This window comes from Camelus dromedarius, chromosome 15 (assembly GCF_036321535.1).
Source record: "Camelus dromedarius isolate mCamDro1 chromosome 15, mCamDro1.pat, whole genome shotgun sequence".
Lineage (NCBI taxonomy): Eukaryota > Metazoa > Chordata > Mammalia > Artiodactyla > Camelidae > Camelus > Camelus dromedarius.
The window spans coordinates 39,586,708-39,600,095 of NC_087450.1; the positions used below are offsets into that span (position 1 = coordinate 39,586,708).

Sequence of the window (13,388 nt, forward strand, 5' to 3'; positions counted from 1 at the left end):
TCACTGGGACTCATGTAAGGTGATACCTCATTGTAATTTTGATTTGCATTTCTCTGATAATTAGCAATATTGAGCATTTCTTCATGTACCTATTGGCCATTTGTATGTCTTCACTGGAGAATTGCTTGTTTAGGTCTTCTGCCCATTTTAACTCATACTGATCTTCTCAAACTCTACAAAAGATTGAAAAAGGAGGGACTATTCCCAAACTCATTCTCTGAAGCCATCCTCAGTGTGATACCAAAACCAAATACACTACCAAAAAAGAAAATTACAGGCCAGTATCATTGATGAACATAGATGCAAAAATCTTCAATAAAATGTTAGCAAACAGAATCCAATAGCACATAAAAAAGGTCATACACCATGATCCTGTTGGATTCATCCCAGGGACACAAGCATGGTTCTACATATGCAAATCAACAAATGTGATACACTGCATCCACAACAGAAGAACATAAACAACATGATCAATAGATGCAGAAAAAAAGCATTTGATAAAATTCAACACCCATTTATGACAAAAATTTTTACCAAAGTGGATAGAGAGGGAACATATCACAACATAATAAAAGCTATTTATGACAAACCCATAGCCAGAATACTACTCAATGGTGTAAAACTGAAAGCCTTCCCACCAAAATCAGGAACAAGACAAGAATGCCCACTTTTACCACTTCTATTCAACATAGGCTTGGAAGTCCTAGCCACAGCAATCAGGCAAGAAAAAGAAATAAAAGGGATCCAAACTGGAAGAGAAGAGATAAAATTGTCTCTATATGCGAAAGGCATGATTCTATATATAGAAAACATAAAAGCTCCACACAAAAATGACTAGAGCTGATAAAAGAATTTGGCAAGGTAAAGGATACAAGATTAACATACAGATAACAGTTTCATTTCTTTACACTAACGATAAAATATCAGGAAAATAAAGTAAAAAAAAAAATCTCTTTTAAAATTGCACCCAAAACAATAAAATACTTAGGAATAAATATGACTGAGGAGGTGAAAGATATACATGGAGAATTATAAAACACTGATTAAGGAAATTAAAGATGACTTAAAGAAATGGAAAGATATACCATGCTCTTGGGTTGGAAGAATCAACATTGTTAAAATGTTCACACTGCCCAAGGCAATGTACAGATTTAATGCGATCCCTATCAAATTATCCATGACATTTTTCACAGAACTAGAACAAATAATCCTGAAATTTATATGGAATCAGAAAAGACCCAGAATTGCCAAAGCAATACTGAAGAAAAAGAATGAAGCTGGAGAAATAACCCTCCCAGACTTCAGACAATACTACAGAGCTACGGTAATCAAAACAGTGTGGTACTGGCACAAGAACAGACATATTGATCAATGGAACAAAATAGAGCCCAGAAATAAACCCACAGTACAGTCAACTGATTTTCAACAAAGGAGGCAAGAATATACAGTGGAGAAGAGTCTCTTCAGCAAGAGGTGTTGGGAAAACTGGACAGCAGCATGTACATCAATGAAGTTAGAACACTCCCTCTCACCATACACAAAAAGAAACTCAAAATGGCTTAAAGACTTAAATATAAGACAAGACATGATAAACCTCCCAGAAGAAAATATAGGCAAAACATTCTCTGACATAAATCTTAGCAGTGTTCGCCCAGGGCAGTCTACCCAGGCAATAAAATAAAAGCAAAAATAAACAAATGGGACCTAATTAAACTTACCAGTTTTTGTACAGCAAAGGAAACCATAAGTAAAACAAAATGACAACCTACGGAAAGGGAGAAAACATTTGCAAATGATGCGACTGATAAAGGTTTAATAACAATTTTTAGACCCTTAATCATTGTGCTAGTTAATAGGAAAACAAAGTTGAAGTGATGAAATTGAAACTCTAGTCACAGGTTCAAGCTGACCCAGATGCCACAAGATTTCACAGGGTTTATGAGGGATCCACTTTACATCTGGGCTATAACATGACTCCTGCATCTTTTATGGTTCTCACCAGGTCTCACTGCCCTGATCTTATAGATTGGGTTCCATGATTCACTGTATTCTCTCCCCTACATCACAGATTTTTAAAGAAGTAAAACAGTGAACATACTATTTTTTACCCTCTGATTTTTAAAATTTATTGCCTTATTCTCTGGGGCAGGCTTTTTGTAATTTTCAAACAAACTACCAAAAGCAATAGAAACACTAGACACTATGCAGAGGAACATTAATGTGTTCAAAATCACTGGGAAAAAGTAACTAAAGGAAAGAAGTAAAACTGATTATTTCAAGTGTGTTACTCTAGCCTGAAAATGTTGCAACAAAATCAGTTTAGCTTGCTTTGAGTTTGGGAAACATCTGCCTTTTCTATTAAAAATAGTACAAGGAATTTTCTTTCATGAAACTTAAAAATAACTGACAATCTTTTGAACTTAAATTTCTGCAAAAGGAAGGGAAATACCAGTTTATAATAGTTGACTTTGTGTTAAAAATATATATTTAAGAACATGTTTTAAAAGCAGCATCAATTACTTACTCACTCCAAATGGTGCTTTTTGGTGAATACTAAAAAGAGAAGTAGCTTGCTGCTTGCCAAGTAAGGCAACTGTGTTTCCGGCAGTGCAGCCACTAGCTTCATGTTAACTAAGTTCTTCCAAGTAAAATTTAGTATTGGAAGTCTTTTAAAGAGCAAGATGTTGGATAGTAGCAAAAATATAACAATTCAAAATATTTATTTTAATTAATTTTTCTGTCTCCTCTACTTTGTTCTCTTATCTTATATAACAAAGTAATAAATAATTCAAAGAAATGTCTACTTCTTGTGAACATCTATGTGTAGTCTTAAAAGGTCATGTGGCTAGTTTAGTCTATAATACACTTAAGTGTTTTTCTTTTTTTAAGTTATTCTAGGGGTCAGATTTAGATGATGGAATTCAGGACATATGATTCCAAACTATGGCACTTTGGTATATTAAATTCTGCAACCTGAGGGAATCTGAGAAAACAGTAGAAGCAAGAACGCTAGTTTGACCTTTCCCTGCCCTTCTTCCCTGAAACACGTCATAAAACCGTCCTGTGAAAAGTATCCTCCCTATTCCCAGAGGACCCCCTTACTGCCAAAGACAAAGGGACACTGAGAGAAATCCTAACAAACAGGCCTTGCTAAGTTTATATCATGCTCCTTAACCCCTCACATTCCTCTGCTACTGTCCACTCTTCATCAAACCTAGCATAAAAATATTCAGGTGTACCTGTTTCTTCTGTTTTTCAATTCTTTATGAAGGCTCTCGTGTCATGGAAAACATATTAAATGCATTTGTGGGCTTTTTTCTTGTTCATTTGTCAGTTTAATTTTCAGACCCAAGTAGGGACCTTAAAAGGGCCTTAGAAATTCTCTTCCTCTCCTGCATAGGTCTGAGAAGAAAGGATGAAAACAGGAGTATCAAACAGCATTTACATAGGCCTAGTCTTTCATGCTCCATGAGAATTTCAGCCCAAATCAAATTTTTCTATCAAATTCTAGAAGTCCTCACAAATGATCTCACTATGCGCTATAAAATCTTCCACTATCTGAAATCTGCTTTTTCACTTGTCTTCATTCAAATCTGTATAGTGTTTCTCCCGGCCTACACCTCAAGCAGTGGGGCTACTGACCCTCACATAAGATGTCACCATTTTGCTGATGGCCCCACCTGCTGTTAAGCTGCTGAGGCTCAGTACCAAGAGGAGCCAACACTGGTTACTGTCCTGAAGACACTGCTTTCTTTCCCAGTCAATTCTTGCCATCAGGGTTTCCAAAACCCACTGAAGATATTACATAAGGATATGGCTGGTCCTGTCCTCCCAAATTCAGCCCCTGGATAACTGAGGGGAAAGGGATGGCGCTCTGCTGTAAGAGGAACATACTCCACGGCTGCCTATGATTCTAAAACCAGTGCTGCCCTTTTTGTGCTTTTAGTGACCAAGGTCCTTTTTGGCCTCTTCCTTGTCTATGGCTACTCTTTCACTTTAAGCTTAAGACTGATGAGCCCAATACAAATAATTTGATAAGACATCCTGTTCCCAACATCAAGACATCCATGGCAGCTTATATTCTCCAGCAGCTTTTTCAAGTGAAAAAAAATACACAGGCTAAGTTTAAGATTTGTCATTAACTTGGGCATAAATGGAACAACAGAATTAAATTCAAAAGTCATTGGTAACTGTTATTTTTCTAAACTCCAAGAAACATCCTCTATTCCTATCATTAGGAATACAATTGTCTCCTTACCTCCCTTCCGGAGGTTCAACATTATTCATGCACATATGACGCATCTCAACAGAAAAGAACGTTAATTGGCCCCCAATTAATTGGTGCTGTTTACTCATTTTATTCATTCTAGGCATCTTGATCCTGGATGAAATTTTAAGTAGAGCTCATCTCATTTGGCTATCTCCTTCCTTAGCAAGACTGAAAAGGATTACTTTGATTTAGGATAAAAAGGAACCCAAACTTCTATAGATGTATTTCTCTTGTTCTGCAGTGCCACACTCATGACTAGGATAAGAGGGAGGGGCAAAATAAAAGTAACTAAGATTTGCTGGGTGGTTTGTGTTTCTTAGGCACTGTGGTAAATGCTTATCAAATTATTTCATTTAATCACTACAATAGAGCTGAGATACAGACACAGATAGCTGAGGCTACTGAGGATCAAACTGAGATTGAAGTATTGATAAGTGGCAAACTTGATTTTGAATTTGCATCTGAATTGTGTAGGTGTTTTCTTCCCTTCTCTTTCCCTTCTTTATTCTTTTTATTTTGAAGTTTTGTTTTGTTTATTCTTAGTATGATAGTGAGAAAGCTTTATAAATCTCCTTAGAAAATTACTATTTTAATTTAATGCCCTATCACCCAAAACAACAAACAATAATAAAAAACAGTTACTCTTAACTGAGTGTGTCCTAAAAGTCAGGTATCAAGTTTGATTTTGATTAAGGAGCTGTTTTACAAATATCAAGATAATTATATCACCAAAAGAAAAAAAAAGAAAGGAAGTTATACTTTAGAGATAAATGAAAATGTTTATATTTAAAATGCACTCCAGTGGACCAAGGGATCACATATCACTGTATATTCATGAATAGATGTTTTTTTTTTTATTTATAAAATAAAGCTTAAAAACAAAGCTGAGGAACACATAAGAAATCATCCCTAATAGATTTTTCTTGAGAAAGAACAAGCTAGTTATTAATAACTCTATACTTCCTTTGCAGAAATCTTGTGCAAGGTGAACTAGAGACTCACAGATTCAATTTCTGATGACAGAAGTAGAAAACAGACTTGGAAAGAACAAGATTTTTTTATGGATTAGAGCCCTAGATCTTGGTATATTGAGCATATTTTTCTCAAATGATGTCAGAGATGGAAACATAATCTTCAGTTTTCTTGAGGACAAGGGCCTGGAAACATCCAGAATTAGCTCCAGAGAGGCGAGTTCACAGTCCAAAAGAAGGTAGGAAAACTTCATCATTGCCTATCATGTCTGAGATTATGAGATTATTTTATCTTGAGATCATGAGTTATCAAAGTGGCCGAAAGGCTGCATTTGCTTGTCTAATCTACGTTACTGCCCTCTCCCACTCTCAGAAAAGATCTACTCAGATCTTGGTTGTCACAAGAACATGCTTGATTTGCCTTACAGATGGTGCATGAGAAGGGATAATGAACTATTTTTACTGCTGCAATAGTTAGGTTATTTTATCAGGATGGCATCATATATGACTTAAGGTATAGCAATGAATCTTCAAGGGGCCCAACCAAAAGGTACTTTCGTACCAGAGAAGAACAAACCTGACTCCATATTGGATCTGTTCCTTTGGCTCTAACCTTTTGTGTTCTGTTGCCTGTGCTTAGTCATGCGGGCTCTGCTCCTATGCAAAAGAATATTGCCTATAGCCTGAATTATCTCAATGCTCTGCCTCCCAGATTTGACTTTTAAATATATAACACTTTTCCATCCATATAGAAATAAAAAGTTGCAAAATAGAAAGTAACAATTGTCTTGCTGGACGTTTATAAAACATTCTGAAAAGACTTATGTGGACAGCTGCAAAAACAAAGTATTTGGCAACAAGAAAATCACAACCTCTCCCCTTTTAGTATAAAAGAAGTTTGAATTCTAACCTGGGTAAGACAGTTCTTGGGACACTGGTGCACGATCATCTGGGTCTCCTGGTTTTCCAAATACGGTCGTTATTCTTTGCCCCAACACTTCATCCCTCAATATATTGGCCTATTGTGTGGCAAGCAGTATTAGCTTGGACTTGGTAATACATTTAGCCCTGTAAAAAAACAAGAAGGTACATTAGCAGAGGTTCAGGAATTCTATTCAACTTGAACTCTTCAGATTTTTTAACTTTATGTTCTTTGAGATAGTATTCTCTCTTATTTCTTTAGAATGTAAGATCTCAAGGATGGGCATTTTAATTCATTTTTCTCTGATAGTCCTCGTAAAGTTCTTGGAAATACATATTATTAATCTCACTTCAAAAATGAAGAAAACAAGACTCTAGGAATTTGAGTAATAAATCTAAATTCTCACAATAAGGAATGGTAGATCTTGAATTCAAACACAGTTCAGCTTGATTCTAAAGCTTGTGATCTTAACCACTACACTACTTTGTACAGCAAGAAGCCTAAGAAGCTATTTATGGCTCTTTTCTCAGGGAGTTTTCTTTTGTTTAGACATATAATGATGGTAAGTCTTATACTTACCTTGCTTAAGAATTCTGATCAGGCAAAATTCAACAAAGAGGGTAGTACTTTAAATTAACCCATGCTAGAATTTATACTCATTCAAAGAACATTTATAGATATTCCACAATGTAAGAGTTAGTGTGTTAAACATTGTATGGATCAGCATGAACTTGATACTAAAAATAATGCAGAAAAAATACTGCAGAATACCTTCTGGGCTAAACTCCATGGACAGACAGCCAATTTTATTGTTTCCTGGACCACTTGATCATTTTAACTAAATTAAGCACCTGTAACCACCAGATGTCTAATTAGAAAGTAAGGGGTAGGTGCAGTGAATACATGAAAAATATTTTAAAAGAATACATGGAACTGGCCCAAATATCTTCATTATTTCACTGTTCATTCCTCATCCCAAGGTAGAAGATTATCATACTAAGAACATTGGGAACTAATTGGTAAGAATCAGATGTTACTGATATATGTGAGACCGTAAATTTGCTGATCTAGGCCTCTATTTCAGTTATTCGACTTTTTTTCAACAAGGAGATCATAAGTAACTGAGTTGGGCATCAAAGCTTTTTCTGATAAAGCAAAGTATACATTCAGCTACTCTTGCCTGATCCATCGACCGTCACCCCTGTGGCTCCTGTCAATTACAAAAGGCCTACCTCCTCCCTAGTCCCTCCGCTCTCAAGTCTGGTCATCATTTTTAGTATATTTCTCTTTAAAAAACTAATTGCTAAAGAAAGTTATATGTATCTGTTATTGATCCCACTGCTCCATCTGACTCAGAGAAATACATTTAGCAACAGTAAAAATTAAATCATAAATCTGTTGTTTTATTATGTTGCTGAAGTCAACATAATCTCTGTTACATCACACCAATCTAACTATTTTCATAATCTTGAAGGATAGTTTGGCCTAAAACAGCATCTACTTCACAGGGTGATTGTGAAAATTAAATAAGTTGATATACATAAACGCTTAGAACAGTACCTAAGTATTGTAGGCACACTCAAAACCTTAGCTACTATTATTTCTATTTCTATTGTTTCTACTGTCAAGAGTATGCAAGGCAAATCAATAGTTCTCAGGGAAGATTCCTGACTACAGAAACTGACAACTCTTTTTACCATTACATCCTAAGAGATGTCATAAAATCACAGCTAGAACTTTATAAAGAAAGGCTCTTGGGACTTTAGGATGACAGGATAAGAATGTGTATCCCCCTTTCCTTTATGAGATTAGAGGGAAGGTGAGAAATAGACAAATAAACTCTTCAGTCAAACCAGGACACACTATAACCACCAGACCAACATATAAGGGAGCTGTCAGAACAAGTAATGGTTAGACCAGATGGGCCTGCTGCTGCCAGCACACACTGAACTGGAAGAATCCAGAGAGGGACAGCAAACACCACTGTTAGAAGCGATGACACCAACGGCATGGGTTGCTGAATGAAGTTCTTTGGACCCTGATAGAGATTAGAGATGCTGGAATAAATAAAAGAATTTGCAGATGTCCCATCACTGAAGGGCTCATCCAAAGGTGAAACCCACTGGAGAAGACAGTGAGTTGGGAGCAGGCCAGTATCTGTAGGAACAGGGAAAGTCTGGGAATAAGGATAAACCAAAGCACTCTTGTTTCTCTCTCTTTATCTTTCTTTCTCTCACACACATGCAACACACGCACACACACACGAAGTAAATAAAGGGAAAATGGCATGGCAGGGAAAAGGAGGGCATGAAAAATAAACTGTCATTGCTGCTCAGGAAAGAAGCTGAAAAGAAAAATAAAATAGCGCCAAAATGAAGGTCACGCTGAGATATAAAAAGAGAAGACTATACAATTGAAAAGACAGTAAGTGTTAGAGAGGGCAAGACTAAGAAAAAAATGAACAAAATGATTGAAAATGAGTAAGAAGATAAGAAGTTAAAAATACAGAAAATGAGAAGTAGGGCCTTCACAAAGATGGAAGTTGAAAAAAAAATTTTAATTTGTAATTGAGAAGATTATTCAAAACTAAGAGGAAAACTTGAATCCAAGTCTAGAAGAGGAAGTATACCATGTCTCCAGAATAACTAATACAAAATAATAAATTTCAAGACATTTCCTGGTACACTGTTATGATTTAAAAGGTGAGAGAGACGGAGAGAGGCAGGGAAAAAAGGGAGATAGGTTCTTGTATATCCAGGAGGAGATCATAAAAATAGTCCGTTCTCAACACGTACACAGAAAATTCCACACTAGAAGATGGAGAGCTAGAAAATCTAAGACAAACTACCCCAGAGGAAGTAAAGGAAAATTTCAAGTAGATACTCTGCAAAAAAGCACTTGTCTGACGATGCCAAAAACAGCATTTCCTTCAATTTTTCTAGAAAACTTGCATGGTTCCTATAGTGCAAGGTACCTTATTAGGTATGTTAGTTATTTGTAAGCTTGACTTTCTTCTCTGCCACACCTGACCTTCTCACAGGCTGTCCTGTTCACTCCTGCCCCTTCCTCGCACATAGATTGGTCTCAAAGTCAGTCTGTTGAACTGATGCACTATGTTATTGTAGGAATCTGGGACTCCAAAACAAATTGCTGATAATTCAAGAAACTTGCCCAGACTTTGGTTTTTGGGAAAACAAAACATGAAAAAAATCAATATTAAATCATATAAAAATGAAATATAATGTTACTTAGCCAGGAGCTTTTTGTCCACTACACAAGGCTGCAGCCCCATGGTAAACATTTTGACATTATAATATGGAATAGCACAACTTGCCTCTGTGATTAATTGCATTTCATAAAAAATAAAACCCTCAGGATAAACAAAAAGTTTAAAAATCAGTTATTCAGATCATGGTTTTATGTGATCAAAAGTATTCCTTTGTATGTGAGCCTAAGGGGTACGGAGTGAGAAGGCGGGAGATGAGGCAGGAATTTATTCCAGGGTCTGGTTCAGGCACAGGTTGGGCTGAGATAATGTTCCAAGGATTTAAGCTGATTTTTTTTTTTTAATAAAGGTTCAGACCAGACTCTGGGGTATGTTCTCTCCAAGCTGAGTATGTCCAGTACTGGTGCCAACAAGTCCTGACATTCACATAAGTTTCTACAAAATGGGCTTTTCAGAAAGACCACCTGAATCTTGAGTTTCTGTGAATGGTAAATGGCCCCAGGAAGGAAAAAAAAAAACAAAACATTAGCTTAGGTTCCTTCTTCTACTTTCTAGGTTTGTTAGGTAAGAATTTTTGAGGGCCAACTATTAAGAGAGATCTAAACTGATCTAATTGCTGTCTCCATACAACAGGATTATGGTTCAGTTGTATACTATGTGAACAGGCAATGAAGGAGACAGAAGAGAGAGCAGGGGAAGGAAGGAAGGAAAAGGAAAGGAAGCAAAGGGAAGGGAAGCAAAAGGAAGGGAAGTAAAGGGAAGGGAAGGAGGGAAGGAGGGAGGAAGGAAGGAAAGGGGGAAGGAAGAGAGGGAGGGAGGAAGAAAGAAAGATGCTCAGGATCCCAATTAAACACATCTATTTTGACATGATTTTACAGAGAAAGAATTAAATTAAAGATATTGGAAACATCCAATTACATTGGTATAACTGCCTAGGGCTGACTTCAATGAATCAGTTTTATAAAATATAGTCCTTGCAATATCATCTTCATCAATTAACATTTATTGAGTAGTTCCTGAGGTACATGACACATGAAGAAATAAGATTAACTTCCCTTTACCCTTCTCTCTAGAAAATGAAGCTAGTACATCCTTCAAAATACCTGCCTGAGGGGGAAAAATGGAATTGCTCTAACAATCTGAACAAACTATTTCCAGAACTAATATTCTACTTATCTGGCTCTTGCCTTCCATATTTCCAATATCCTGTAATATCTCATAGAAATCTAAAAGTCACAAAGTACAAACTGGCACAGTGTAGAGTATGTTTTGTGTACATTTTATTTGTTTAATACTTTATATTTTTAAATTCCCTTTAATAATACTTAAATCAGGCAAAGTAACTATCATTTTCCCCAATTATAAGACCTATATTAATAAGGACATCTGCTAACTCAAAATTATATTGCATGCTGCAGAGTGATTTTATGTTATTTTCCTGTTTATTGACAACTCCTCTTCTATACAATGAGAAAAAAAGAGGTAAAGAGAGGAAGTAGATCTACCAATTTACTGAGTGATAGGTCGTGCTAAACATTTTGCATTTACTATTATATATTTTTATAATTTTATTTAATTATTTAAAAAAATTTTCCTTCTAGTTTCATTGAGATATAATTCATGTACAGCAGTGTATACTTTTTTTTTGCTGGGGGGCGGGGGAGGTGGAGGTATTTAGATTTCATTAACTTATACATTTTTTAAACGGAGGATTGACTCTGTGCTTGCTAGGCAAGCACTCTACCACTGAGCTATACCTTCCCCTCTATGATTACATTTTTACTCTGAACAAACCTATGTGGTGGGCGTTCGTATCCTCTTACCTTAGACAAAGCAGCAATGCTTACAAAAGTAAAGTTGTCTATTAAGTGGCAGATGTGGTATTAGAATCCAGGTCATCAAACTCCAAAGCCCATGTTATGAACTACTTCAATACACTTGCCCTTTTTGGTTTGCAGAAGCAGCTAAATTAAATTTATACATCCTCTAGATTTGCACATTATTTCAGGTGACATCTTCCTATATTTTAATTGCTGGGTCATATAAACCACGTAAGTAAGATTTTCTAAATATGTTGGTAAATATATATTTAAAAGACTGCAAATCACTTTAGAAACATTATAAATTCTTATTATATATGCTCCAAATGTCTTTTGATTTCCACCTAGTTCAACAAACATATAGTGATATGTACCATGTAGAAAGAAATGTATAGGAACTTTGAGAAACAAAAGGTGAACATGACAGACTCTGAGCCTGAAGGACAGGCGGTACACTATTGCAAAGTCCCAGTCAGCAAGTCTAACTGGAAATTGGGTATGGTTCTTTTTCTAACTCATCTGCTATATTTATAAATCTAAATTATACTTGCCAGATAGAATCATACAAACATCACAGAGAAAAAAAATAAAACCATCTTCTTTTCTATCAATTGTACTTTACCAATTTCATACAGAGCTCCCAGTCGATGACAGTAAAAAGTTTTGAGAATTCCTTATACCTTTTTACAACCCAAGACACTCTAAAATATTGGGCTATAAAATTTTATAACCTTTCTTATTGTAACAGCATGTTGTTTCTCCCATAATGTTGTTGGTAGCAAAATTTGAAACAAAAAAAAATTTACAGGCACATTTCAAGGCAATAGTAGATTAACACTTTCATTATTAAGTTCTTCAGTGTTTTTGTATTTGTAGGTTTCATTAATTAATAATAGTACTATTGCCTTACCATCTAGTTTTGTTGTTATAGAAATCAATGCTGTAATTTTTCACAAAATATCTAAACCAGAATATCAAATTAAGTATATCTTGTGGTGTAAAGAAATGGAGGTCTGGATACCGACAAGAGAAGATGGCGGAGTAGAAGGACGCTCGCAGGTCACCCTCTCCCACAAATACACCAAGACCCACATCTGCAGACCCACTCAGCCAACCAGAGCACCTGCGGAACTCCGACAGAACATCGCCCTCTTCAAAAGATAAAGACGCCAAAAATCTGGTAGGAGAAAAGGAAAAAAGAAAGAACAAAAAGCAAAGCAGCGCAGGACGGGTCCCGCGGGGAGGGAGCGGCAAAGGAGGACTGGCGCTCGCTCGCTGGGTCTCCCCTCTCCAACTGAGAGGCCAGCGGGACGGAGGGGGAGCCTCCGAGGCTCGGATCTGTACAGAGCAGCCCTTGACTAACAGAACTAAGTTAAACAGGCACAGAGCGTCCCCCCCGACACCCAGCCTGAGACGCGGGCCGGCAGCCGCGGGCAGAGCCAGGCTGCACAAGCCGGGCGGAGGACGGGGGCGGCTGCACGGAGGCAGCCCCGGGGGAACGCAAGGGGCTGCGCGCCGTGGCTGTGGGTGCACAGGGCAGAACAACCTGGGCCCTCCATAAAACAGCAAGGTTGAGGTGCTCTCGGGGGAAGGGTGCACACCCCCATCTCTGAAAACCCGCGGAAAGTTTTCCGGGGAAGAGAGGCAGGGCGCAGGCACAGCCACCATATCCTCCGCGATGAGCACTCAGGCGGGGGCGGGGCGAAACCTGCATCCACACGGAAGGGCTTAGCAGCCTCAAAGGCCAGACAGAGACTGGCCTGCAGCCGGGGGCAGATAGGATCCTTCCATCCTGGTCCGTCAGAGAACTTGCTCCACAAAGACAGACAAGGAGCTGGGTTTTGGCTCGGAGCAGGGACAGGTCTTCCCCGAGCCGACCTGTGGACGCCGACCAGGGCGGAGCGCGCAGCCGCACAGAGAGCGGAACTACCAGCAGGGCACGTAGAGGGAGAGCGGCCCCCCCGCCTTTCGGGCAGGAACACAGCCCCTGACCGAGGTGCTGGGAGGGGGCACGACCCGCCCTCCTACCTGGCCAGTCTGCAACATCTGACTGCGGCATCCAGAGGGGCAGCGACCCGCCCGCCCACAGCAGAGAGCTGCACCTGACCCAGTGTTAGGAGGAGGCGCGATCTGCTTGCCAACAGGTGCTGGGAGCAGCACAGAAGAGGGCGCCAACCGA

The 13,388-nt window shown here is 38.1% G+C and overlaps 1 long non-coding RNA gene across 1 annotated transcript in view; it reads right to left on the reverse strand.

Annotated features, from left to right (window-relative positions):
- Positions 1 to 3,277: 3,277 nt before the first annotated feature.
- LOC135322977 (uncharacterized) overlaps positions 3,278 to 13,388 on the reverse strand; it is a 337,647-nt gene continuing 327,536 nt past the window's right edge. Inside the window, exons 2-3 of the long non-coding RNA XR_010384038.1 lie at positions 6,152 to 6,309; positions 3,278 to 3,402 (exon numbers count right to left, since the gene is read on the reverse strand). This is a non-coding gene — a long non-coding RNA (uncharacterized LOC135322977). The remainder of the gene's footprint in view (positions 3,403 to 6,151; positions 6,310 to 13,388) is intronic.